The 26,592-nt window shown below is 46.0% G+C and overlaps 1 long non-coding RNA gene across 1 annotated transcript; it reads left to right on the forward strand.

The window, feature by feature from the left end:
- The first annotated feature begins 61 nt into the window (after positions 1 to 61).
- LOC140694634 (uncharacterized) lies at positions 62 to 26,222 on the forward strand. The gene is made up of 3 exons (XR_012070212.1): positions 62 to 201; positions 24,513 to 24,585; positions 25,957 to 26,222. It is a non-coding gene; the product is annotated as an uncharacterized lncRNA (long non-coding RNA).
- The last annotated feature ends 370 nt before the right edge of the window (positions 26,223 to 26,592 follow it).

Here is a 26,592-nt window from a genome sequence, read left to right on the forward strand (position 1 = left end):
TCCACAGAGGGCGGCAGCCCCTCCATCGCACTGATCCACCCACAGAACTCTGCCCGGTTACCTAGGATCCACCAGCCACAACAAGCCTCGCGGTACACACCAACATTCCACCTGGAATCCAACTGCTAACTGCCATCCCCAATGGCTGCTGCATCTTGTCAGTGTTGGGGGAGGGGCTGCATCCGACGAGAGGTTCCTAAGGTAAAAGTGATTCTACCCACTAGCGTCCCATGGGCCTTTGTTCTTCCCTCTTTCCTTTTGTTCAGATCTGTATGCACTGTAGCAACGGAGGGAAGTGTGTCCATTTTCAGTTGAATGTTTCACACGTCTTTAAACTTTCTAACAGTTCACAGTACACAGAGACCCACTAAGGGAAACTATTGTTCCTGTAATATGGGCACACCCGCAATACATAGCCGTCGGATGATTTCTGCTGAAACACCCGCATTCACGGGACATCTATCCATTTGTTTCAAGGGGGCTGAAATTCCTAGGACTGATACAATCCCCAATGTGCACTTTACTGCCTGTCTCTTTTGATCTTAGTACACTTTTGTGGAGCTACTTTTCCTTGTTATAGGCTTGTGCCATTTCTTCTCGACGTAGTGTAGAAGATGGCATTCATTCATCCTGTTGGAAGACTTGCAAGTCTATATCACGGACTAGGAATCCATTGGATTCCAAATCGGCATTTGGGTTAGGTCACGATATGCTCATATGAATCAATATTTACGAATATAAATGCACGCCTCTGATTTCCGAATACAGGTGTGCTGAGTACATTCAAGCCGCGATACTGGGTCGATGCGTACTGAATGATCCTTGACATCACCTTGAGTAATTTCTTTTGAATATTCATGTTACCCTACCCTTTTTGTGTTGTTTGTTTGTTTGATTCTTTCTTGGTCTGCTTCTCGTTTGCTTTGCAAACACGTCAGGCCATGCATCTCTCCGTTTGCTTCCAACAGAGAGTCATATAAGCTGACTCCCTTAAGAGAGTGCTTCCAATCCCCTATGATTTCCTGCTTCCCTCTCCCATCTTTAGGGTTTTGATGTCCTCCTTGCCTTCTTCTTGTTTCTTCTTTTCCACTCATGCTCTTCTTGCATTTCCAATAAGGGTTTTCTTCTTTCCATTTCATCTTGCTGCTTATCCCTTCAGGGGAGAATTCTCAACCTTTCTTTTAGGATAAGTTTCGAACTGCTGAATTCTTTTAAGATTTGCAGGTCTGTGGCATTCTCTAGCTCTGCTGTTATTAGAAATGGTGGTCATGTGGCATAGGCTACCCTAGATGGCAGCATTTTGCCATTCAAGCTATGGTCTATGTCCTGGCACTCCTCCCTGTCCTGCAATATTGCTGCTGAGATAGCAGCTGAAACCCCTCTGGAGGTTCTCTTGTGACTATGTTGCTTTCCTCCAGGCGCATTTTAAATCACTGGGATGCTCATGAACTTTGTTGATTTGGACCATACAGCTGCTGCTAAGTCTATTGGGATTCCACCTCTTTTGGACGCTGTGTACTTCCTGAATTCGCCTAGATGATTCTATCTTGGCTTTCAGCAAGTTTCAGTCTGATTTTTCTACACATCACTTTTCAAACATTGTTTGTTTCTTGATCTCTTGCTTTTCCATCTGGGACTCTTTCGAATTTTAGTCTTTCATGCCTTGTCTTCAACCAGGATTCAACAGCAATGTTTTCATTGGTTTGCACTTGCTTTCCTATGTGTGCTTCTGACCGAGGGATTTCTGTTCCCCTGTCTTCAAAGTCATTCACGCGTCCCTCTGCAATATCTCGTCTGCTTAGGACGGAATGTTAGCCCTGATATTTTCTCATCCACTGAGTTTTCTGATATTATTTGGCTCGTCTTTAGGCTTTCTCTTCCCCTTTTCTGGTATTCTGCCTTTTGTGATTCTGAGACACTGTTGTTCTTCAGTGTTTCCCTCACCTCCATTTTCAATACTTGCTCTGGAGAGCGTTTTGCAGTCTAGTTGTCTGAAAGCTTATCTTTAGGGCCTTCAATCTCTTTGGAACTGAAAATGGTACTTCCTTTTCCTTTTACTGTATTTCTTCATCTCTACTGGTCAGGTAATTTCAGGTATCTAATGTAGACTTCTAGGGCTTGGTTAAGTGAAAACTTTAGACACTTGGCTCTACACAATTGCATGGGATTTCTGTGAGGACAAATTTTCCTAGACATTGATGCCATGTCCTGTTCCTGTGTGTGTTGTCTGGTCTATCTCCAATTGCTGGTGTTGCCTTTGTTGTGATGAACCCCCCATACTATTTCGATTAGGATAACCTCATTTTGATTATGCTTATCTCACAAATCTGAAAGAGCACAGGACACTTCCTCTGGTGGAAATGGAGCTTCTCAAGCTTCTCAGCTCTGCATTCTACTCTATGTTATTTTGGAGTGTTTCCAGAAGAGCAGAGTGTGAGTGCGCTTGTGCTTTGTAGTGCCACGGGAATGTCCCACTGAAACCAGTCCTTCCAAGAGCTTCTCTGTCTACAGAAACACCAGTGGAAGCATATCTATGGATGTCACACATCAGGGCCTGCTGGAATGATCCCGCAGCCCGAACTTGGTGTCCTCGCTGCCGAACCGTGCCGGTGCCATCCAAAATGTAGCATCCGCTTTTGAGAGATAAACTGAAGGAAATCCTTCCTCTTCTCATGCTGTGGTCTTGGACCACACTTCCTTGTCCTCTCATCCTTGTGGCACGGGTGCACGAAGGCAACCACAGAGCTGTTGCACACCCTGTGCCTCAAACCAAACCATAATCACAGCCCAGGTTATGAATGTAGCAGATCCTAAGGCTTTTCATTCTGAATTCAAACCCAAGGCCCCCTGGATCCCTCAGACCCGATGCACAATATCTCTGATTCAGCCCCACACATGCTCTATTGGCAAAAGGCCAAATTGGTCTCTGGTCCTGCAGATGCACTGGGTGTGGCCATGGGACATATCGATAATTTCAACTGCGCGCGCCAGGGTGGTTGCTTGCTCATTGGGGTCCCAGGTCGGTTTGCTCTCTTGATAGGACCCACCACATCCCACAACGCACTCCAGATCCCTGAGACTCAGCGTGTGCCACCATCCGTAGCCCTATCCCTCCCTGAACGCTGCCTCTGCTACCTCAAATTTGGCAGCTCGGAGCTTGGTCTCAGAATCAACTGTGGGGATATTTTGCACTGGATTCTTTGAGTTCTGTCAGCCAAGCATCTGCTGTGCACTCTTCTAACACTCAGCGCATCACCTTCAATCCCATGTCTCCTGTCCGCTTGAGAGTGTGCGTCCAAGTTAAAGAGAGTTTCACCTTTACTGCTCCATCAACAGGGCTCAGACCATGCACTGGTATCCATTCCCTGCTTTTCCTTCTCCTGCTTCCAGGTGTTCTGAGGCCTCATCCTGTCTTTGGAAGTAACAGACCTCTCTTCGGCAAGTGTCCTGTGCCAAGGGCTGGGTGAGTGGATGTTTCCATTGCTGTGTTCATGGGAGCGAGTGAGCGCAGGTTGCACTGCTTCTCTGTCAACTGGGCATCGATGAATCAACACTTTCCAGATACATTTCACAGAAATGTGATTTTTTTTTATCTCTTTGTTTCTATACAGCCGTGGTGGGAGGGATTGTCCGAAGACTCCAGTTTTGACATTGTGTTGATATCTCATTTGCAGTCTTTAAAAATTTAATAGAATTGATATAAATGTTTTGGGAGTTATACGAAAATGAAGTTAGTTTCTGAAACATACTAAATCGACCTAGAAGCCAGACTTGTCAATTTCGGTAACATTTTGTCAGCTCTAAGGAAAACATAGACAGATAGAATGCAAACTAGCAGTCCGAACTGTTAAAGGGGTCATGTCAGCTCTTTACTGTTGAAGCCTCCGAAACCAACAGGAACCATGAAATAACTAATGGAAACATGAAATAACCCCCAAGCTTGGATTCCCTTGTGCATGTGGTGCCCTTTACTCCCGATGACACCTACTGGTCAATGTTGGCATTTCAAGGTGTAACATCCCTCTCAAGGAAAATACAAGAGGAAACGAACTAAATATATACATTTAGCTTTGAATCCAAAGAACCTAGAGGCATTATAGCTATGAGAACCCTGCTGCAGCTATGCTAGGCTACTGAGAACCAGGTGTTCTTCTATCAGTGATGAGAACGCTTAATCATCCGATCATGTTGGGTAAAGCACTTGAATGCAACCAAGTCTGCACCCCCATGATAGATTGCCCCCGGGGGCTTGACTCAATTGAAAGACGGTCCACATAAGCTGTGTCTTTCATGTCATTGGCGACTTTTACAGTTCCGTTCACTATCTGACTTCTAATATCTACCTAGACTGTCTTGAAAAACGGAGGCCTAATACAGATTCAAGTTGAGTCAAAGATTCCCCTCACTTACCACACTCCCTTCACCCCAGAGAGGACATAATCCCAGCATTTGCTGAATCTAGCGGAAGGCCATCGTTTCTTTGTGGGAGCTAAGTATTCAATTCCTATCTATTTCATACGAGAGTATTTGACCTTTATGGGGTTCCCTGTTGTTCACAGAGGATGAAGCTAGAGGAACTCTGATTCTAGGAGGGGCTTGCTCTTCTCTTACTGGCTTCATTGCAGCTCAGGTACTGATCCCTCAAAATGGATGCCTGAGTGGAGGGGAGGGAAGAGCAAGTGCTTGATAGCTAGGCCCAAACCTGGGAAAAGGCTTACCTGGGCTTGGTGCACTTTGATCTGAATGGCTTGGAATTGCCCCTTGGGTCGTGTGGATTATCTGACCTCTTTCAAGAACATGAGCGTTTTTATCATCTCTGCCATCTCTTCTCTGTAGACGTCAGGGATCTTGGACCCGTTCTTGGAGCAGAGAATTGAGGAACTTCCTCCAGTCCACGGTGGCCCTCCGTATGTTCCTGCTAGTATCAGTGAGGTTCAATATGTCTCATGAATGCCTTTCGAGCCTGCTATCCTCTACAGCTGTCTCCAGGCCAGTATTCTCTATTGTAGCAGAACATCTCTCATCAATGTGTTCGCATCTCTCCTCAATCCGTGCAGCCATGTTTTCGGCCAGCTTCTCTTCGTGTCTCCCATAAAGTCGACTTCAACAGGACTGGGCAAGTCTGAAAGGACCTCGGAGCCTCTCCAGTAAGCTGAAGACAGGCAGATCTTCCACTGTCTGCCCTTTCAGGTTCTGGAAACTGACCCGTGAACTCAGGTCTATGGGCAGCAGCAGTATCTCGAACTGACACAGCTTCCCGGACCAAAGACCTAAGCCAAGCTCCACAGAGGGCGGCAGCCCCTCCATCGCACTGATCCACCCACAGAACTCTGCCCGGTTACCTAGGATCCACCAGCCACAACAAGCCTTGCGGTACACACCAACATTCCACCTGGAATCCAACCGCTAACTGCCATCCCCAATGGCTGCTGCATCTTGTCAGTGTTGGGGGAGGGGCTGCATCCGACGAGAGGTTCCTAAGGTAAAAGTGATTCTACCCACTAGCGTCCCATGGGCCTTTGTTCTTCCCTCTTTCCTTTTGTTCAGATCTGTATGCACTGTAGCAACGGAGGGAAGTGTGTCCATTTTCAGTTGAATGTTTCACACGTCTTTAAACTTTCTAACAGTTCACAGTACACAGAGACCCACTAAGGGAAACTATTGTTCCTGTAATATGGGCACACCCGCAATACATAGCCATCGGATGATTTCTGCTGAAACACCCGCATTCACGGGACATCTATCCATTTGTTTCAAGGGGGCTGAAATTCCTAGGACTGATACAATCCCCAATGTGCACTTTACTGCCTGTCTCTTTTGATCTTAGTACACTTTTGCGGAGCTACTTTTCCTTGTTATAGGCTTGTGCCATTTCTTCTCGACGTAGTGTAGAAGATGGCATTCATTCATCCTGTTGGAAGACTTGCAAGTCTATATCACGGACTAGGAATCCATTGGATTCCAAATCGGCATTTGGGTTAGGTCACGATATGCTCATATGAATCAATATTTACGAATATAAATGCACGCCTCTGATTTCCGAATACAGGTGTGCTGAGTACATTCAAGCCGCGATACTGGGTCGATGCGTACTGAATGATCCTTGACATCACCTTGAGTAATTTCTTTTGAATATTCATGTTACCCTACCCTTTTTGTGTTGTTTGTTTGTTTGATTCTTTCTTGGTCTGCTTCTCGTTTGCTTTGCAAACACGTCAGGCCATGCATCTCTCCGTTTGCTTCCAACAGAGAGTCATATAAGCTGACTCCCTTAAGAGAGTGCTTCCAATCCCCTATGATTTCCTGCTTCCCTCTCCCATCTTTAGGGTTTTGATGTCCTCCTTGCCTTCTTCTTGTTTCTTCTTTTCCACTCATGCTCTTCTTGCATTTCCAATAAGGGTTTTCTTCTTTCCATTTCATCTTGCTGCTTATCCCTTCAGGGGAGAATTCTCAACCTTTCTTTTAGGATAAGTTTCGAACTGCTGAATTCTTTTAAGATTTGCAGGTCTGTGGCATTCTCTAGCTCTGCTGTTATTAGAAATGGTGGTCATGTGGCATAGGCTACCCTAGATGGCAGCATTTTGCCATTCAAGCTATGGTCTATGTCCTGGCACTCCTCCCTGTCCTGCAGTATTGCTGCTGAGATAGCAGCTGAAACCCCTCTGGAGGTTCTCTTGTGACTATGTTGCTTTCCTCCAGGCGCATTTTAAATCACTGGGATGCTCATGAACTTTGTTGATTTGGACCATACAGCTGCTGCTAAGTCTATTGGGATTCCACCTCTTTTGGACGCTGTGTACTTCCTGAATTCGCCTAGATGATTCTATCTTGGCTTTCAGCAAGTTTCAGTCTGATTTTTCTACACATCACTTTTCAAACATTGTTTGTTTCTTGATCTCTTGCTTTTCCATCTGGGACTCTTTCGAATTTTAGTCTTTCATGCCTTGTCTTCAAACAGGATTCAACAGCAATGTTTTCATTGGTTTGCACTTGCTTTCCTATGTGTGCTTCTGACCGAGGGATTTCTGTTCCCCTGTCTTCAAAGTCATTCACGCGTCCCTCTGCAATATCTCGTCTGCTTAGGACGGAATGTTAGCCCTGATATTTTCTCATCCACTGAGTTTTCTGATATTCTTTGGCTCGTCTTTAGGCTTTCTCTTCCCCTTTTCTGGTATTCTGCCTTTTGTGATTCTGAGACACTGTTGTTCTTCAGTGTTTCCCTCACCTCCATTTTCAATACTTGCTCTGGAGAGCGTTTTGCAGTCTAGTTGTCTGAAAGCTTATCTTTAGGGCCTTCAATCTCTTTGGAACTGAAAATGGTACTTCCTTTTCCTTTTACTGTATTTCTTCATCTCTACTGGTCAGGTAATTTCAGGTATCTAATGTAGACTTCTAGGGCTTGGTTAAGTGAAAACTTTAGACACTTGGCTCTACACAATTGCATGGGATTTCTATGAGGACAAATTTTCCTAGACATTGATGCCATGTCCTGTTCCTGTGTGTGTTGTCTGGTCTATCTCCAATTGCTGGTGTTGCCTTTGTTGTGATGAACCCCCCATACTATTTCGATTAGGATAACCTCATTTTGATTACGCTTATCTCACAAATCTGAAAGAGCACAGGACACTTCCTCTGGTGGAAATGGAGCTTCTCAAGCTTCTCAGCTCTGCATTCTACTCTATGTTATTTTGGAGTGTTTCCAGAAGAGCAGAGTGTGAGTGCGCTTGTGCTTTGTAGTGCCACGGGAATGTCCCACTGAAACCAGTCCTTCCAAGAGCTTCTCTGTCTACAGAAACACCAGTGGAAGCATATCTATGGATGTCACACATCAGGGCCTGCTGGAATGATCCCGCAGCCCGAACTTGGTGTCCTCGCTGCCGAACCGTGCCGGTGCCATCCAAAATGTAGCATCCGCTTTTGAGAGATAAACTGAAGGAAATCCTTCCTCTTCTCACGCTGTGGTCTTGGACCACACTTCCTTGTCCTCTCATCCTTGTGGCACGGGTGCACGAAGGCAACCACAGAGCTGTTGCACACCCTGTGCCTCAAACCAAACCATAATCACAGCCCAGGTTATGAATGTAGCAGATCCTAAGGCTTTTCATTCTGAATTCAAACCCAAGGCCCCCTGGATCCCTCAGACCCGATGCACAATATCTCTGATTCAGCCCCACACATGCTCTATTGGCAAAAGGCCAAATTGGTCTCTGGTCCTGCAGATGCACTGGGTGTGGCCATGGGACATATCGATAATTTCAACTGCGTGCGCCAGGGTGGTTGCTTGCTCATTGGGGTCCCAGGTCGGTTTGCTCTCTTGATAGGACCCACCACATCCCACAATGCACTCCAGATCCCTGAGACTCAGCGTGTGCCACCATCCGTAGCCCTATCCCTCCCTGAACGCTGCCTATGCTACCTCAAATTTGGCAGCTCGGAGCTTGGTCTCAGAATCAACTGTGGGGATATTATGCACTGGATTCTTTGAGTTCTGTCAGCCAAGCATCCGCTGTGCACTCTTCTAACACTCAGCACATCACCTTCAATCCCATGTCTCCTGTCTGCTTGTGAGTGTGCGTCCAAGTTAAAGAGAGTTTCACCTTTACTGCTCCATCAACAGGGCTCAGACCATGCACTGGTATCCATTCCCTGCTTTTCCTTCTCCTGATTCCAGGTGTTCTGAGGCCTCATCCTGTCTTTGGAAGTAACAGACCTCTCTTCGGCAAGTGTCCTGTGCCAAGGGCTGGGTGAGTGGATGTTTCCATTGCTGTGTTCATGGGAGCGAGTGAGTGCAGGTTGCACTGCTTCTCTGTCAACTGGGCATCGATGAATCAACACTTTCCAGATACATTTCACAGAAATGTGATTTTTTTTATCTCTTTGTTTCTATACAGCCGTGGTGGGGGGGATTGTCCGAAGACTCCAGTTTTGACATTGTGTTGATATCTCATTTGCAGTCTTTAAAAATTTAATAGAATTGATATAAATGTTTTGGGAGTTATACGAAAATGAAGTTAGTTTCTGAAACATACTAAATCGACCTAGAAGCCAGACTTGTCAATTTCGGTAACATTTTGTCAGCTCTAAGGAAAACATAGACAGATAGAATGCAAACTAGCAGTCCGAACTGTTAAAGGGGTCATGTCAGCTCTTTACTGTTGAAGCCTCCGAAACCAACAGGAACCATGAAATAACTAATGGAAACATGAAATAACCCCCAAGCTTGGATTCCCTTGTGCATGTGGTGCCCTTTACTCCCGATGACACCTACTGGTCAATGTTGGCATTTCAAGGTGTAACATCCCTCTCAAGGAAAATACAAGAGGAAACGAACTAAATATATACATTTAGCTTTGAATCCAAAGAACCTAGAGGCATTATAGCTATGAGAACCCTGCTGCAGCTATGCTAGGCTACTGAGAACCAGGTGTTCTTCTATCAGTGATGAGAACGCTTAATCATCCGATCATGTTGGGTAAAGCACTTGAATGCAACCAAGTCTGCACCCCCATGATAGATTGCCCCCGGGGGCTTGACTCAATTGAAAGACGGTCCACATAAGCTGTGTCTTTCATGTCATTGGCGACTTTTACAGTTCCGTTCACTATCTGACTTCTAATATCTACCTAGACTGTCTTGAAAAACGGAGGCCTAATACAGATTCAAGTTGAGTCAAAGATTCCCCTCACTTACCACACTCCCTTCACCCCAGAGAGGACATAATCGCAGCATTTGCTGAATCTAGCGGAAGGCCATCGTTTCTTTGTGGGAGCTAAGTATTCAATTCCTATCTATTTCATACGAGAGTATTTGACCTTTATGGGGTTCCCTGTTGTTCACAGAGGATGAAGCTAGAGGAACTCTGATTCTAGGAGGGGCTTGCTCTTCTCTTACTGGCTTCATTGCAGCTCAGGTACTGATCCCTCAAAATGGATGCCTGAGTGGAGGGGAGGGAAGAGCAAGTGCTTGATAGCTAGGCCCAAACCTGGGAAAAGGCTTACCTGGGCTTGGTGCACTTTGATCTGAATGGCTTGGAATTGCCCCTTGGGTCGTGTGGATTATCTGACCTCTTTCAAGAACATGAGCGTTTTTATCATCTCTGCCATCTCTTCTCTGTAGACGTCAGGGATCTTGGACCCGTTCTTGGAGCAGAGAATTGAGGAACTTCCTCCAGTCCACGGTGGCCCTCCGTAGGTTTCTGCTAGTATCAGCGAGGTTCAATATGTCTCATGAATGCCTTTCGAGCCTGCTATCCTCTACAGCTGTCTCCAGGCCAGTATTCTCTATTGTAGCAGAACATCTCTCATCAATGTGTTCGCATCTCTCCTCAATCCGTGCAGCCATGTTTTCGGCCAGCTTCTCTTCGTGTCTCCCATAAAGTCGACTTCAACAGGACTGGGCAAGTCTGAAAGGACCTCGGAGCCTCTCCAGTAAGCTGAAGACAGGCAGATTTTCCACTGTCTGCCCTTTCAGGTTCTGGAAACTGACCCGTGAACTCAGGTCTTTGGGCAGCAGCAGTATCTCGAACTGACACAGCTTCCCGGACCAAAGACCTAAGCCAAGCTCCACAGAGGGCGGCAGCCCCTCCATCGCACTGATCCACCCACAGAACTCTGCCCGGTTACCTAGGATCCACCAGCCACAACAAGCCTCGCGGTACACACCAACATTCCACCTGGAATCCAACCGCTAACTGCCATCCCCAATGGCTGCTGCATCTTGTCAGTGTTGGGGGAGGGGCTGCATCCGACGAGAGGTTCCTAAGGTAAAAGTGATTCTACCCACTAGCGTCCCATGGGCCTTTGTTCTTCCCTCTTTCCTTTTGTTCAGATCTGTATGCACTGTAGCAACGGAGGGAAGTGTGTCCATTTTCAGTTGAATGTTTCACACGTCTTTAAACTTTCTAACAGTTCACAGTACACAGAGACCCACTAAGGGAAACTATTGTTCCTGTAATATGGGCACACCCGCAATACATAGCCGTCGGATGATTTCTGCTGAAACACCCGCATTCACGGGACATCTATCCATTTGTTTCAAGGGGGCTGAAATTCCTAGGACTGATACAATCCCCAATGTGCACTTTACTGCCTGTCTCTTTTGATCTTAGTACACTTTTGCGGAGCTACTTTTCCTTGTTATAGGCTTGTGCCATTTCTTCTCGACGTAGTGTAGAAGATGGCATTCATTCATCCTGTTGGAAGACTTGCAAGTCTATATCACGGACTAGGAATCCATTGGATTCCAAATCGGCATTTGGGTTAGGTCACGATATGCTCATATGAATCAATATTTACGAATATAAATGCACGCCTCTGATTTCCGAATACAGGTGTGCTGAGTACATTCAAGCCGCGATACTGGGTCGATGCGTACTGAATGATCCTTGACATCACCTTGATGTAATTTCTTTTGAATATTCATGTTACCCTACCCTTTTTGTGTTGTTTGTTTGTTTGATTCTTTCTTGGTCTGCTTCTCGTTTGCTTTGCAAACACGTCAGGCCATGCATCTCTCCGTTTGCTTCCAACAGAGAGTCATATAAGCTGACTCCCTTAAGAGAGTGCTTCCAATCCCCTATGATTTCCTGCTTCCCTCTCCCATCTTTAGGGTTTTGATGTCCTCCTTGCCTTCTTCTTGTTTCTTCTTTTCCACTCATGCTCTTCTTGCATTTCCAATAAGGGTTTTCTTCTTTCCATTTCATCTTGCTGCTTATCCCTTCAGGGGAGAATTCTCAACCTTTCTTTTAGGATAAGTTTCGAACTGCTGAATTCTTTTAAGATTTGCAGGTCTGTGGCATTCTCTAGCTCTGCTGTTATTAGAAATGGTGGTCATGTGGCATAGGCTACCCTAGATGGCAGCATTTTGCCATTCAAGCTATGGTCTTTGTCCTGGCACTCCTCCCTGTCCTGCAGTATTGCTGCTGAGATAGCAGCTGAAACCCCTCTGGAGGTTCTCTTGTGACTATGTTGCTTTCCTCCAGGCGCATTTTAAATCACTGGGATGCTCATGAACTTTGTTGATTTGGATCATACAGCTGCTGCTAAGTCTATTGGGATTCCACCTCTTTTGGACGCTGTGTACTTCCTGAATTCGCCTAGATGATTCTATCTTGGCTTTCAGCAAGTTTCAGTCTGATTTTTCTACACATCACTTTTCAAACATTGTTTGTTTCTTGATCTCTTGCTTTTCCATCTGGGACTCTTTCGAATTTTAGTCTTTCATGCCTTGTCTTCAACCAGGATTCAACAGCAATGTTTTCATTGGTTTGCACTTGCTTTCCTATGTGTGCTTCTGACCGAGGGATTTCTGTTCCCCTGTCTTCAAAGTCATTCACGCGTCCCTCTGCAATATCTCGTCTGCTTAGGACGGAATGTTAGCCCTGATATTTTCTCATCCACTGAGTTTTCTGATATTCTTTGGCTCGTCTTTAGGCTTTCTCTTCCCCTTTTCTGGTATTCTGCCTTTTGTGATTCTGAGACACTGTTGTTCTTCAGTGTTTCCCTCACCTCCATTTTCAATACTTGCTCTGGAGAGCGTTTTGCAGTCTAGTTGTCTGAAAGCTTATCTTTAGGGCCTTCAATCTCTTTGGAACTGAAAATGGTACTTCCTTTTCCTTTTACTGTATTTCTTCATCTCTACTGGTCAGGTAATTTCAGGTATCTAATGTAGACTTCTAGGGCTTGGTTAAGTGAAAACTTTAGACACTTGGCTCTACACAATTGCATGGGATTTCTGTGAGGACAAATTTTCCTAGACATTGATGCCATGTCCTGTTCCTGTGTGTGTTGTCTGGTCTATCTCCAATTGCTGGTGTTGCCTTTGTTGTGATGAACCCCCCATACTATTTCGATTAGGATAACCTCATTTTGATTACGCTTATCTCACAAATCTGAAAGAGCACAGGACACTTCCTCTGGTGGAAATGGAGCTTCTCAAGCTTCTCAGCTCTGCATTCTACTCTATGTTATTTTGGAGTGTTTCCAGAAGAGCAGAGTGTGAGTGCGCTTGTGCTTTGTAGTGCCACGGGAATGTCCCACTGAAACCAGTTCTTCCAAGAGCTTCTCTGTCTACAGAAACACCAGTGGAAGCATATCTATGGATGTCACACATCAGGGCCTGCTGGAATGATCCCGCAGCCCGAACTTGGTGTCCTCGCTGCCGAACCGTGCCGGTGCCATCCAAAATGTAGCATCCGCTTTCGAGAGATAAACTGAAGGAAATCCTTCCTCTTCTCACGCTGTGGTCTTGGACCACACTTCCTTGTCCTCTCATCCTTGTGGCACGGGTGCACGAAGGCAACCACAGAGCTGTTGCACACCCTGTGCCTCAAACCAAACCATAATCACAGCCCAGGTTATGAATGTAGCAGATCCTAAGGCTTTTCATTCTGAATTCAAACCCAAGGCCCCCTGGATCCCTCAGACCCGATGCACAATATCTCTGATTCAGCCCCACACATGCTCTATTGGCAAAAGGCCAAATTGGTCTCTGGTCCTGCAGATGCACTGGGTGTGGCCATGGGACATATCGATAATTTCAACTGCGCGCGCCAGGGTGGTTGCTTGCTCATTGGGGTCCCAGGTCGGTTTGCTCTCTTGATAGGACCCACCACATCCCACAACGCACTCCAGATCCCTGAGACTCAGCGTGTGCCAACATCCGTAGCCCTATCCCTCCCTGAACGCTGCCTCTGCTACCTCAAATTTGGCAGCTCGGAGCTTGGTCTCAGAATCAACTGTGGGGATATTTTGCACTGGATTCTTTGAGTTCTGTCAGCCAAGCATCTGCTGTGCACTCTTCTAACACTCAGCGCATCACCTTCAATCCCATGTCTCCTGTCCGCTTGAGAGTGTGCGTCCAAGTTAAAGAGAGTTTCACCTTTACTGCTCCATCAACAGGGCTCAGACCATGCACTGGTATCCATTCCCTGCTTTTCCTTCTCCTGCTTCCAGGTGTTCTGAGGCCTCATCCAGTCTTTGGAAGTAACAGACCTCTCTTCGGCAAGTGTCCTGTGCCAAGGGCTGGGTGAGTGGATGTTTCCATTGCTGTGTTCATGGGAGCGAGTGAGCGCAGGTTGCACTGCTTCTCTGTCAACTGGGCATCGATGAATCAACACTTTCCAGATACATTTCACAGAAATGTGATTTTTTTTATCTCTTTGTTTCTATACAGCCGTGGTGGGAGGGATTGTCCGAAGACTCCAGTTTTGACATTGTGTTGATATCTCATTTGCAGTCTTTAAAAATTTAATAGAAATTATATAAATGTTTTGGGAGTTATACGAAAATGAAGTTAGTTTCTGAAACATACTAAATCGACCTAGAAGCCAGACTTGTCAATTTCAGGAACATTTTGTCAGCTCTAAGGAAAACATAGACAGATAGAATGCAAACTAGCAGTCCGAACTGTTAAAGGGGTCATGTCAGCTCTTTACTGTTGAAGCCTCCGAAACCAACAGGAACCATGAAATAACTAATGGAAACATGAAATAACCCCCAAGCTTGGATTCCCTTGTGCATGTGGTGCCCTTTACTCCCGATGACACCTACTGGTCAATGTTGGCATTTCAAGGTGTAACATCCCTCTCAAGGAAAATACAAGAGGAAACGAACTAAATATATACATTTAGCTTTGAATCCAAAGAACCTAGAGGCATTATAGCTATGAGAACCCTGCTGCAGCTATGCTAGGCTACTGAGAACCAGGTGTTCTTCTATCAGTGATGAGAACGCTTAATCATCCGATCATGTTGGGTAAAGCACTTGAATGCAACCAAGTCTGCACCCCCATGATAGATTGCCCCCGGGGGCTTGACTCAATTGAAAGACGGTCCACATAAGCTGTGTCTTTCATGTCATTGGCGACTTTTACAGTTCCGTTCACTATCTGACTTCTAATATTTACCTAGACTGTCTTGAAAAACGGAGGCCTAATACAGATTCAAGTTGAGTCAAAGATTCCCCTCACTTACCACACTCCTTCACCCCAGACAGGACATAATCCCAGCATTTGCTGAATCTAGCGGAAGGCCATCGTTTCTTTGTGGGAGCTAAGTATTCAATTCCTATCTATTTCATACGAGAGTATTTGACCTTTATGGGGTTAACTGTTGTTCACAGAGGATGAAGCTAGAGGAACTCTGATTCTAGGAGGGGCTTGCTCTTCTCTTACTGGCTTCATTGCAGCTCAGGTACTGATCCCTCAAAATGGATGCCTGAGTGGAGGGGAGGGAAGAGCAAGTGCTTGATAGCTAGGCCCAAACCTGGGAAAAGGCTTACCTGGGCTTGGTGCACTTTGATCTGAATGGCTTGGAATTGCCCCTTGGGTCGTGTGGATTATCTGACCTCTTTCAAGAACATGAGCGTTTTTATCATCTCTGCCATCTCTTCTCTGTAGACGTCAGGGATCTTGGACCCGTTCTTGGAGCAGAGAATTGAGGAACTTCCTCCAGTCCACGGTGGCCCTCCGTATGTTTCTGCTAGTATCAGCGAGGTTCAATATGTCTCATGAATGCCTTTCGAGCCTGCTATCCCCTACAGCTGTCTTCAGGCCAGTATTCTCTATTGTAGCAGAACATCTCTCATCAATGTGTTCGCATCTCTCCTCAATCCGTGCAGCCATGTTTTCGGCCAGCTTCTCTTCGTGTCTCCCATAAAGTCGACTTCAACAGGACTGGGCAAGTCTGAAAGGACCTCGGAGCCTCTCCAATAAGCTGAAGACAGGCAGATCTTCCACTGTCTGCCCTTTCAGGTTCTGGAAACTGACCCGTGAACTCAGGTCTTTGGGCAGCAGCAGTATCTCGAACTGACACAGCTTCCCGGACCAAAGACCTAAGCCAAGCTCCACAGAGGGCGGCAGGCCCTCCATCGCACTGATCCACCCACAGAACTCTGCCCGGTTACCTAGGATCCACCAGCCACAACAAGCCTCGCGGTACACACGAACATTCCACCTGGAATCCAACGGCTAACTGCCATCCCCAATGGCTGCTGCATCTTGTCAGTGTTGGGGGAGGGGCTGCATCCGACGAGAGGTTCCTAAGGTAAAAGTGATTCTACCCACTAGCGTCCCATGGGCCTTTGTTCTTCCCTCTTTCCTTTTGTTCAGATCTGTATGCACTGTAGCAACGGAGGGAAGTGTGTCCATTTTCAGTTGAATGTTTCACACGTCTTTAAACTTTCTAACAGTTCACAGTACACAGAGACCCACTAAGGGAAACTATTGTTCCTGTAATATGGGCACACCCGCAATACATAGCCGTCGGATGATTTCTGCTGAAACACCCGCATTCACGGGACATCTATCCATTTGTTTCAAGGGGGCTGAAATTCCTAGGACTGATACAATCCCCAATGTGCACTTTACTGCCTGTCTCTTTTGATCTTAGTACACTTTTGCGGAGCTACTTTTCCTTGTTATAGGCTTGTGCCATTTCTTCTCGACGTAGTGTAGAAGATGGCATTCATTCATCCTGTTGGAAGACTTGCAAGTCTATATCACGGACTAGGAATCCATTGGATTCCAAATCGGCATTTGGGTTAGGTCACGATATGCTCATATGAATCAATATTTACGAATATAAATGCACGCCTCTGATTTCCGAATACAGGTGTGCTGAGTACATTCAAGCCGCGATACTGGGTCGATGCGTACTGAATGATCCTTGACATCACCTTGAGTAATTTCTTTTGAATATTCATGTTACCCTACCCTTTTTGTGTTGTTTGTTTGTTTGATTCTTTCTTGGTCTGCTTCTCGTTTGCTTTGCAAACACGTCAGGCCATGCATCTCTCCGTTTGCTTCCAACAGAGAGTCATATAAGCTGACTCCCTTAAGAGAGTGCTTCCAATCCCCTATGATTTCCTGCTTCCCTCTCCCATCTTTAGGGTTTTGATGTCCTCCTTGCCTTCTTCTTGTTTCTTCTTTTCCACTCATGCTATTCTTGCATTTCCAATAAGGGTTTTCTTCTTTCCATTTCATCTTGCTGCTTATCCCTTCAGGGGAGAATTCTCAACCTTTCTTTTAGGATAAGTTTCGAACTGCTGAATTCTTTTAAGATTTGCAGGTCTGTGGCATTCTCTAGCTCTGCTGTTATTAGAAATGGTGGTCATGTGGCATAGGCTACCCTAGATGGCAGCATTTTGCCATTCAAGCTATGGTCTATGTCCTGGCACTCCTCCCTGTCCTGCAATATTGCTGCTGAGATAGCAGCTGAAACCCCTCTGGAGGTTCTCTTGTGACTATGTTGCTTTCCTCCAGGCGCATTTTAAATCACTGGGATGCTCATGAACTTTGTTGATTTGGATCATACAGCTGCTGCTAAGTCTATTGGGATTCCACCTCTTTTGGACGCTGTGTACTTCCTGAATTCGCCTAGATGATTCTATCTTGGCTTTCAGCAAGTTTCAGTCTGATTTTTCTACACATCACTTTTCAAACATTGTTTGTTTCTTGATCTCTTGCTTTTCCATCTCGGACTCTTTCGAATTTTAGTCTTTCATGCCTTGTCTTCAACCAGGATTCAACAGCAATGTTTTCATTGGTTTGCACTTGCTTTCCTATGTGTGCTTCTGACCGAGGGATTTCTGTTCCCCTGTCTTCAAAGTCATTCACGCGTCCCTCTGCAATATCTCGTCTGCTTAGGACGGAATGTTAGCCCTGATATTTTCTCATCCACTGAGTTTTCTGATATTATTTGGCTCGTCTTTAGGCTTTCTCTTCCCCTTTTCTGGTATTCTGCCTTTTGTGATTCTGAGACACTGTTGTTCTTCAGTGTTTCCCTCACCTCCATTTTCAATACTTGCTCTGGAGAGCGTTTTGCAGTCTAGTTGTCTGAAAGCTTATCTTTAGGGCCTTCAATCTCTTTGGAACTGAAAATGGTACTTCCTTTTCCTTTTACTGTATTTCTTCATCTCTACTGGTCAGGTAATTTCAGGTATGTAATGTAGACTTCTAGGGCTTGGTTAAGTGAAAACTTTAGACACTTGGCTCTACACAATTGCATGGGATTTCTGTGAGGACAAATTTTCCTAGACATTGATGCCATGTCCTGTTCCTGTGTGTGTTGTCTGGTCTATCTCCAATTGCTGGTGTTGCCTTTGTTGTGATGAACCCCCCATACTATTTCGATTAGGATAACCTCATTTTGATTACGCTTATCTCACAAATCTGAAAGAGCACAGGACACTTCCTCTGGTGGAAATGGAGCTTCTCAAGCTTCTCAGCTCTGCATTCTACTCTATGTTATTTTGGAGTGTTTCCAGAAGAGCAGAGTGTGAGTGCGCTTGTGCTTTGTAGTGCCACGGGAATGTCCCACTGAAACCAGTTCTTCCAAGAGCTTCTCTGTCTACAGAAACACCAGTGGAAGCATATCTATGGATGTCACACATCAGGGCCTGCTGGAATGATCCCGCAGCCCGAACTTGGTGTCCTCGCTGCCGAACCGTGCCGGTGCCATCCAAAATGTAGCATCCGCTTTTGAGAGATAAACTGAAGGAAATCCTTCCTCTTCTCACGCTGTGGTCTTGGACCACACTTCCTTGTCCTCTCATCCTTGTGGCACGGGTGCACGAAGGCAACCACAGAGCTGTTGCACACCCTGTGCCTCAAACCAAACCATAATCACAGCCCAGGTTATGAATGTAGCAGATCCTAAGGCTTTTCATTCTGAATTCAAACCCAAGGCCCCCTGGATCCCTCAGACCCGATGCACAATATCTCTGATTCAGCCCCACACATGCTCTATTGGCAAAAGGCCAAATTGGTCTCTGGTCCTGCAGATGCACTGGGTGTGGCCATGGGACATATCGATAATTTCAACTGCGCGCGCCAGGGTGGTTGCTTGCTCATTGGGGTCCCAGGTCGGTTTGCTCTCTTGATAGGACCCACCACATCCCACAACGCACTCCAGATCCCTGAGACTCAGCGTGTGCCAACATCCGTAGCCCTATCCCTCCCTGAACGCTGCCTCTGCTACCTCAAATTTGGCAGCTCGGAGCTTGGTCTCAGAATCAACTGTGGGGATATTTTGCACTGGATTCTTTGAGTTCTGTCAGCCAAGCATCTGCTGTGCACTCTTCTAACACTCAGCGCATCACCTTCAATCCCATGTCTCCTGTCCGCTTGAGAGTGTGCGTCCAAGTTAAAGAGAGTTTCACCTTTACTGCTCCATCAACAGGGCTCAGACCATGCACTGGTATCCATTCCCTGCTTTTCCTTCTCCTGCTTCCAGGTGTTCTGAGGCCTCATCCTGTCTTTGGAAGTAACAGACCTCTCTTCGGCAAGTGTCCTGTGCCAAGGGCTGGGTGAGTGGATGTTTCCATTGCTGTGTTCATGGGAGCGAGTGAGCGCAGGTTGCACTGCTTCTCTGTCAACTGGGCATCGATGAATCAACACTTTCCAGATACATTTCACAGAAATGTGATTTTTTTTTATCTCTTTGTTTCTATACAGCCGTGGTGGGAGGGATTGTCCGAAGACTCCAGTTTTGACATTGTGTTGATATCTCATTTGCAGTCTTTAAAAATTTAATAGAAATTATATAAATGTTTTGGGAGTTATACGAAAATGAAGTTAGTTTCTGAAACATACTAAATCGACCTAGAAGCCAGACTTGTCAATTTCGGGAACATTTTGTCAGCTCTAAGGAAAACATAGACAGATAGAATGCAAACTAGCAGTCCGAACTGTTAAAGGGGTCATGTCAGCTCTTTACTGTTGAAGCCTCCGAAACCAACAGGAACCATGAAATAACTAATGGAAACATGAAATAACCCCCAAGCTTGGATTCCCTTGTGCATGTGGTGCCCTTTACTCCCGATGACACCTACTGGTCAATGTTGGCATTTCAAGGTGTAACATCCCTCTCAAGGAAAATACAAGAGGAAACGAACTAAATATATACATTTAGCTTTGAATCCAAAGAACCTAGAGGCATTATAGCTATGAGAACCCTGCTGCAGCTATGCTAGGCTACTGAGAACCAGGTGTTCTTCTATCAGTGATGAGAACGCTTAATCATCCGATCATGTTGGGTAAAGCACTTGAATGCAACCAAGTCTGCACCCCCATGATAGATTGCCCCCGGGGGCTTGACTCAATTGAAAGACGGTCCACATAAGCTGTGTCTTTCATGTCATTGGCGACTTTTACAGTTCCGTTCACTATCTGACTTCTAATATTTACCTAGACTGTCTTGAAAAACGGAGGCCTAATACAGATTCAAGTTCAGTCAAAGATTCCCCTCACTTACCACACTCCCTTCACCCCAGACAGGACATAATCCCAGCATTTGCTGAATCTAGCGGAAGGCCATCGTTTCTTTGTGGGAGCTAAGTATTCAATTCCTATCTATTTCATACGAGAGTATTTGACCTTTATGGGGTTAACTGTTGTTCACAGAGGATGAAGCTAGAGGAACTCTGATTCTAGGAGGGGCTTGCTCTTCTCTTACTGGCTTCATTGCAGCTCAGGTACTGATCCCTCAAAATGGATGCCTGAGTGGAGGGGAGGGAAGAGCAAGTGCTTGATAGCTAGGCCCAAACCTGGGAAAAGGCTTACCTGGGCTTGGTGCACTTTGATCTGAATGGCTTGGAATTGCCCCTTGGGTCGTGTGGATTATCTGACCTCTTTCAAGAACATGAGCGTTTTTATCATCTCTGCCATCTCTTCTCTGTAGACGTCAGGGATCTTGGACCCGTTCTTGGAGCAGAGAATTGAGGAACTTCCTCCAGTCCACGGTGGCCCTCCGTAGGTTTCTGCTAGTATCAGCGAGGTTCAATATGTCTCATGAATGCCTTTCGAGCCTGCTATCCTCTACAGCTGTCTCCAGGCCAGTATTCTCTATTGTAGCAGAACATCTCTCATCAATGTGTTCGCATCTCTCCTCAATCCGTGCAGCCATGTTTTCGGCCAGCTTCTCTTCGTGTCTCCCATAAAGTCGACTTCAACAGGACTGGGCAAGTCTGAAAGGACCTCGGAGCCTCTCCAGTAAGCTGAAGACAGGCAGATCTTCCACTGTCTGCCCTTTCAGGTTCTGGAAACTGACCCGTGAACTCAGGTCTTTGGGCAGCAGCAGTATCTCGAACTGACACAGCTTCCCGGACCAAAGACCTAAGCCAAGCTCCACAGAGGGCGGCAGCCCCTCCATCGCACTGATCCACCCACAGAACTCTGCCCGGTTACCTAGGATCCACCAGCCACAACAAGCCTCGCGGTACACACCAACATTCCACCTGGAATCCAACCGCTAACTGCCATCCCCAATGGCTGCTGCATCTTGTCAGTGTTGGGGGAGGGGCTGCATCCGACGAGAGGTTCCTACGGTAAATGTGATTCTACCCACTAGCGTCCCATGGGCCTTTGTTCTTCCCTCTTTCCTTTTGTTCAGATCTGTATGCACTGTAGCAACGGAGGGAAGTGTGTCCATTTTCAGTTGAATGTTTCACACGTCTTTAAACTTTCTAACAGTTCACAGTACACAGAGACCCACTAAGGGAAACTATTGTTCCTGTAATATGGGCACACCCGCAATACATAGCCGTCGGATGATTTCTGCTGAAACACCCGCATTCACGGGACATCTATCCATTTGTTTCAAGGGGGCTGAAATTCCTAGGACTGATACAATCCCCAATGTGCACTTTACTGCCTGTCTCTTTTGATCTTAGTACACTTTTGCGGAGCTACTTTTCCTTGTTATAGGCTTGTGCCATTTCTTCTCGACGTAGTGTAGAAGATGGCATTCATTCATCCTGTTGGAAGACTTGCAAGTCTATATCACGGACTAGGAATCCATTGGATTCCAAATCGGCATTTGGGTTAGGTCACGATATGCTCATATGAATCAATATTTACGAATATAAATGCACGCCTCTGATTTCCGAATACAGGTGTGCTGAGTACATTCAAGCCGCGATACTGGGTCGATGCGTACTGAATGATCCTTGACATCACCTTGAGTAATTTCTTTTGAATATTCATGTTACCCTACCCTTTTTGTGTTGTTTGTTTGTTTGATTCTTTCTTGGTCTGCTTCTCGTTTGCTTTGCAAACACGTCAGGCCATGCATCTCTCCGTTTGCTTCCAACAGAGAGTCATATAAGCTGACTCCCTTAAGAGAGTGCTTCCAATCCCCTATGATTTCCTGCTTCCCTCTCCCATCTTTAGGGTTTTGATGTCCTCCTTGCCTTCTTCTTGTTTCTTCTTTTCCACTCATGCTCTTCTTGCATTTCCAATAAGGGTTTTCTTCTTTCCATTTCATCTTGCTGCTTATCCCTTCAGGGGAGAATTCTCAACCTTTCTTTTAGGATAAGTTTCGAACTGCTGAATTCTTTTAAGATTTGCAGGTCTGTGGCATTCTCTAGCTCTGCTGTTATTAGAAATGGTGGTCATGTGGCATAGGCTACCCTAGATGGCAGCATTTTGCCATTCAAGCTATGGTCTATGTCCTGGCACTCCTCCCTGTCCTGCAATATTGCTGCTGAGATAGCAGCTGAAACCCCTCTGGAGGTTCTCTTGTGACTATGTTGCTTTCCTCCAGGCGCATTTTAAATCACTGGGATGCTCATGAACTTTGTTGATTTGGATCATACAGCTGCTGCTAAGTCTATTGGGATTCCACCTCTTTTGGACGCTGTGTACTTCCTGAATTCGCCTAGATGATTCTATCTTGGCTTTCAGCAAGTTTCAGTCTGATTTTTCTACACATCACTTTTCAAACATTGTTTGTTTCTTGATCTCTTGCTTTTCCATCTGGGACTCTTTCGAATTTTAGTCTTTCATGCCTTGTCTTCAACCAGGATTCAACAGCAATGTTTTCATTGGTTTGCACTTGCTTTCCTATGTGTGCTTCTGACCGAGGGATTTCTGTTCCCCTGTCTTCAAAGTCATTCACGCGTCCCTCTGCAATATCTCGTCTGCTTAGGACGGAATGTTAGCCCTGATATTTTCTCATCCACTGAGTTTTCTGATATTCTTTGGCTCGTCTTTAGGCTTTCTCTTCCCCTTTTCTGGTATTCTGCCTTTTGTGATTCTGAGACACTGTTGTTCTTCAGTGTTTCCCTCACCTCCATTTTCAATACTTGCTCTGGAGAGCGTTTTGCAGTCTAGTTGTCTGAAAGCTTATCTTTAGGGCCTTCAATCTCTTTGGAACTGAAAATGGTACTTCCTTTTCCTTTTACTGTATTTCTTCATCTCTACTGGTCAGGTAATTTCAGGTATCTAATGTAGACTTCTAGGGCTTGGTTAAGTGAAAACTTTAGACACTTGGCTCTACACAATTGCATGGGATTTCTGTGAGGACAAATTTTCCTAGACATTGATGCCATGTCCTGTTCCTGTGTGTGTTGTCTGGTCTATCTCCAATTGCTGGTGTTGCCTTTGTTGTGATGAACCCCCCATACTATTTCGATTAGGATAACCTCATTTTGATTACGCTTATCTCACAAATCTGAAAGAGCACAGGACACTTCCTCTGGTGGAAATGGAGCTTCTCAAGCTTCTCAGCTCTGCATTCTACTCTATGTTATTTTGGAGTGTTTCCAGAAGAGCAGAGTGTGAGTGCGCTTGTGCTTTGTAGTGCCACGGGAATGTCCCACTGAAACCAGTTCTTCCAAGAGCTTCTCTGTCTACAGAAACACCAGTGGAAGCATATCTATGGATGTCACACATCAGGGCCTGCTGGAATGATCCCGCAGCCCGAACTTGGTGTCCTCGCTGCCGAACCGTGCCGGTGCCATCCAAAATGTAGCATCCGCTTTCGAGAGATAAACTGAAGGAAATCCTTCCTCTTCTCACGCTGTGGTCTTGGACCACACTTCCTTGTCCTCTCATCCTTGTGGCACGGGTGCACGAAGGCAACCACAGAGCTGTTGCACACCCTGTGCCTCAAACCAAACCATAATCACAGCCCAGGTTATGAATGTAGCAGATCCTAAGGCTTTTCATTCTGAATTCAAACCCAAGGCCCCCTGGATCCCTCAGACCCGATGCACAATATCTCTGATTCAGCCCCACACATGCTCTATTGGCAAAAGGCCAAATTGGTCTCTGGTCCTGCAGATGCACTGGGTGTGGCCATGGGACATATCGATAATTTCAACTGCGCGCGCCAGGGTGGTTGCTTGCTCATTGGGGTCCCAGGTCGGTTTGCTCTCTTGATAGGACCCACCACATCCCACAACGCACTCCAGATCCCTGAGACTCAGCGTGTGCCACCATCCGTAGCCCTATCCCTCCCTGAACGCTGCCTCTGCTACCTCAAATTTGGCAGCTCGGATCTTGGTCTCAGAATCAACTGTGGGGATATTTTGCACTGGATTCTTTGAGTTCTGTCAGCCAAGCATCTGCTGTGCACTCTTCTAACACTCAGCGCATCACCTTCAATCCCATGTCTCCTGTCCGCTTGAGAGTGTGCGTCCAAGTTAAAGAGAGTTTCACCTTTACTGCTCCATCAACAGGGCTCAGACCATGCACTGGTATCCATTCCCTGCTTTTCCTTCTCCTGCTTCCAGGTGTTCTGAGGCCTCATCCAGTCTTTGGAAGTAACAGACCTCTCTTCGGCAAGTGTCCGGTGCCAAGGGCTGGGTGAGTGGATGTTTCCATTGCTGTGTTCATGGGAGCGAGTGAGCGCAGGTTGCACTGCTTCTCTGTCAACTGGGCATCGATGAATCAACACTTTCCAGATACATTTCACAGAAATGTGATTTTTTTTATCTCTTTGTTTCTATACAGCCGTGGTGGGAGGGATTGTCCGAAGACTCCAGTTTTGACATTGTGTTGATATCTCATTTGCAGTCTTTAAAAATTTAATAGAAATTATATAAATGTTTTGGGAGTTATACGAAAATGAAGTTAGTTTCTGAAACATACTAAATCGACCTAGAAGCCAGACTTGTCAATTTCGGGAACATTTTGTCAGCTCTAAGGAAAACATAGACAGATAGAATGCAAACTAGCAGTCCGAACTGTTAAAGGGGTCATGTCAGCTCTTTACTGTTGAAGCCTCCGAAACCAACAGGAACCATGAAATAACTAATGGAAACATGAAATAACCCCCAAGCTTGGATTCCCTTGTGCATGTGGTGCCCTTTACTCCCGATGACACCTACTGGTCAATGTTGGCATTTCAAGGTGTAACATCCCTCTCAAGGAAAATACAAGAGGAAACGAACTAAATATATACATTTAGCTTTGAATCCAAAGAACCTAGAGGCATTATAGCTATGAGAACCCTGCTGCAGCTATGCTAGGCTACTGAGAACCAGGTGTTCTTCTATCAGTGATGAGAACGCTTAATCATCCGATCATGTTGGGTAAAGCACTTGAATGCAACCAAGTCTGCACCCCCATGATAGATTGCCCCCGGGGGCTTGACTCAATTGAAAGACGGTCCACATAAGCTGTGTCTTTCATGTCATTGGCGACTTTTACAGTTCCGTTCACTATCTGACTTCTAATATTTACCTAGACTGTCTTGAAAAACGGAGGCCTAATACAGATTCAAGTTGAGTCAAAGATTCCCCTCACTTACCACACTCCTTCACCCCAGACAGGACATAATCCCAGCATTTGCTGAATCTAGCAGAAGGCCATCGTTTCTTTGTGGGAGCTAAGTATTCAATTCCTATCTATTTCATACGGGAGTATTTGACCTTTATGGGGTTAACTGTTGTTCACAGAGGATGAAGCTAGAGGAACTCTGATTCTAGGAGGGGCTTGCTCTTCTCTTACTGGCTTCATTGCAGCTCAGGTACTGATCCCTCAAAATGGATGCCTGAGTGGAGGGGAGGGAAGAGCAAGTGCTTGATAGCTAGGCCCAAACCTGGGAAAAGGCTTACCTGGGCTTGGTGCACTTTGATCTGAATGGCTTGGAATTGCCCCTTGGGTCGTGTGGATTATCTGACCTCTTTCAAGAACATGAGCGTTTTTATCATCTCTGCCATCTCTTCTCTGTAGACGTCAGGGATCTTGGACCCGTTCTTGGAGCAGAGAATTGAGGAACTTCCTCCAGTCCACGGTGGCCCTCCGTAGGTTTCTGCTAGTATCAGCGAGGTTCAATATGTCTCATGAATGCCTTTCGAGCCTGCTATCCCCTACAGCTGTCTTCAGGCCAGTATTCTCTATTGTAGCAGAACATCTCTCATCAATGTGTTCGCATCTCTCCTCAATCCGTGCAGCCATGTTTTCGGCCAGCTTCTCTTCGTGTCTCCCATAAAGTCGACTTCAACAGGACTGGGCAAGTCTGAAAGGACCTCGGAGCCTCTCCAGTAAGCTGAAGACAGGCAGATCTTCCACTGTCTGCCCTTTCAGGTTCTGGAAACTGACCCGTGAACTCAGGTCTTTGGGCAGCAGCAGTATCTCGAACTGACACAGCTTCCCGGACCAAAGACCTAAGCCAAGCTCCACAGAGGGCGGCAGGCCCTCCATCGCACTGATCCACCCACAGAACTCTGCCCGGTTACCTAGGATCCACCAGCCACAACAAGCCTCGCGGTACACACCAACATTCCACCTGGAATCCAACCGCTAACTGCCATCCCCAATGGCTGCTGCATCTTGTCAGTGTTGGGGGAGGGGCTGCATCCGACGAGA

Source organism: Vicugna pacos, unplaced genomic scaffold (genome assembly GCF_048564905.1).
Source record: "Vicugna pacos unplaced genomic scaffold, VicPac4 scaffold_70, whole genome shotgun sequence".
Taxonomy (NCBI): domain Eukaryota; kingdom Metazoa; phylum Chordata; class Mammalia; order Artiodactyla; family Camelidae; genus Vicugna; species Vicugna pacos.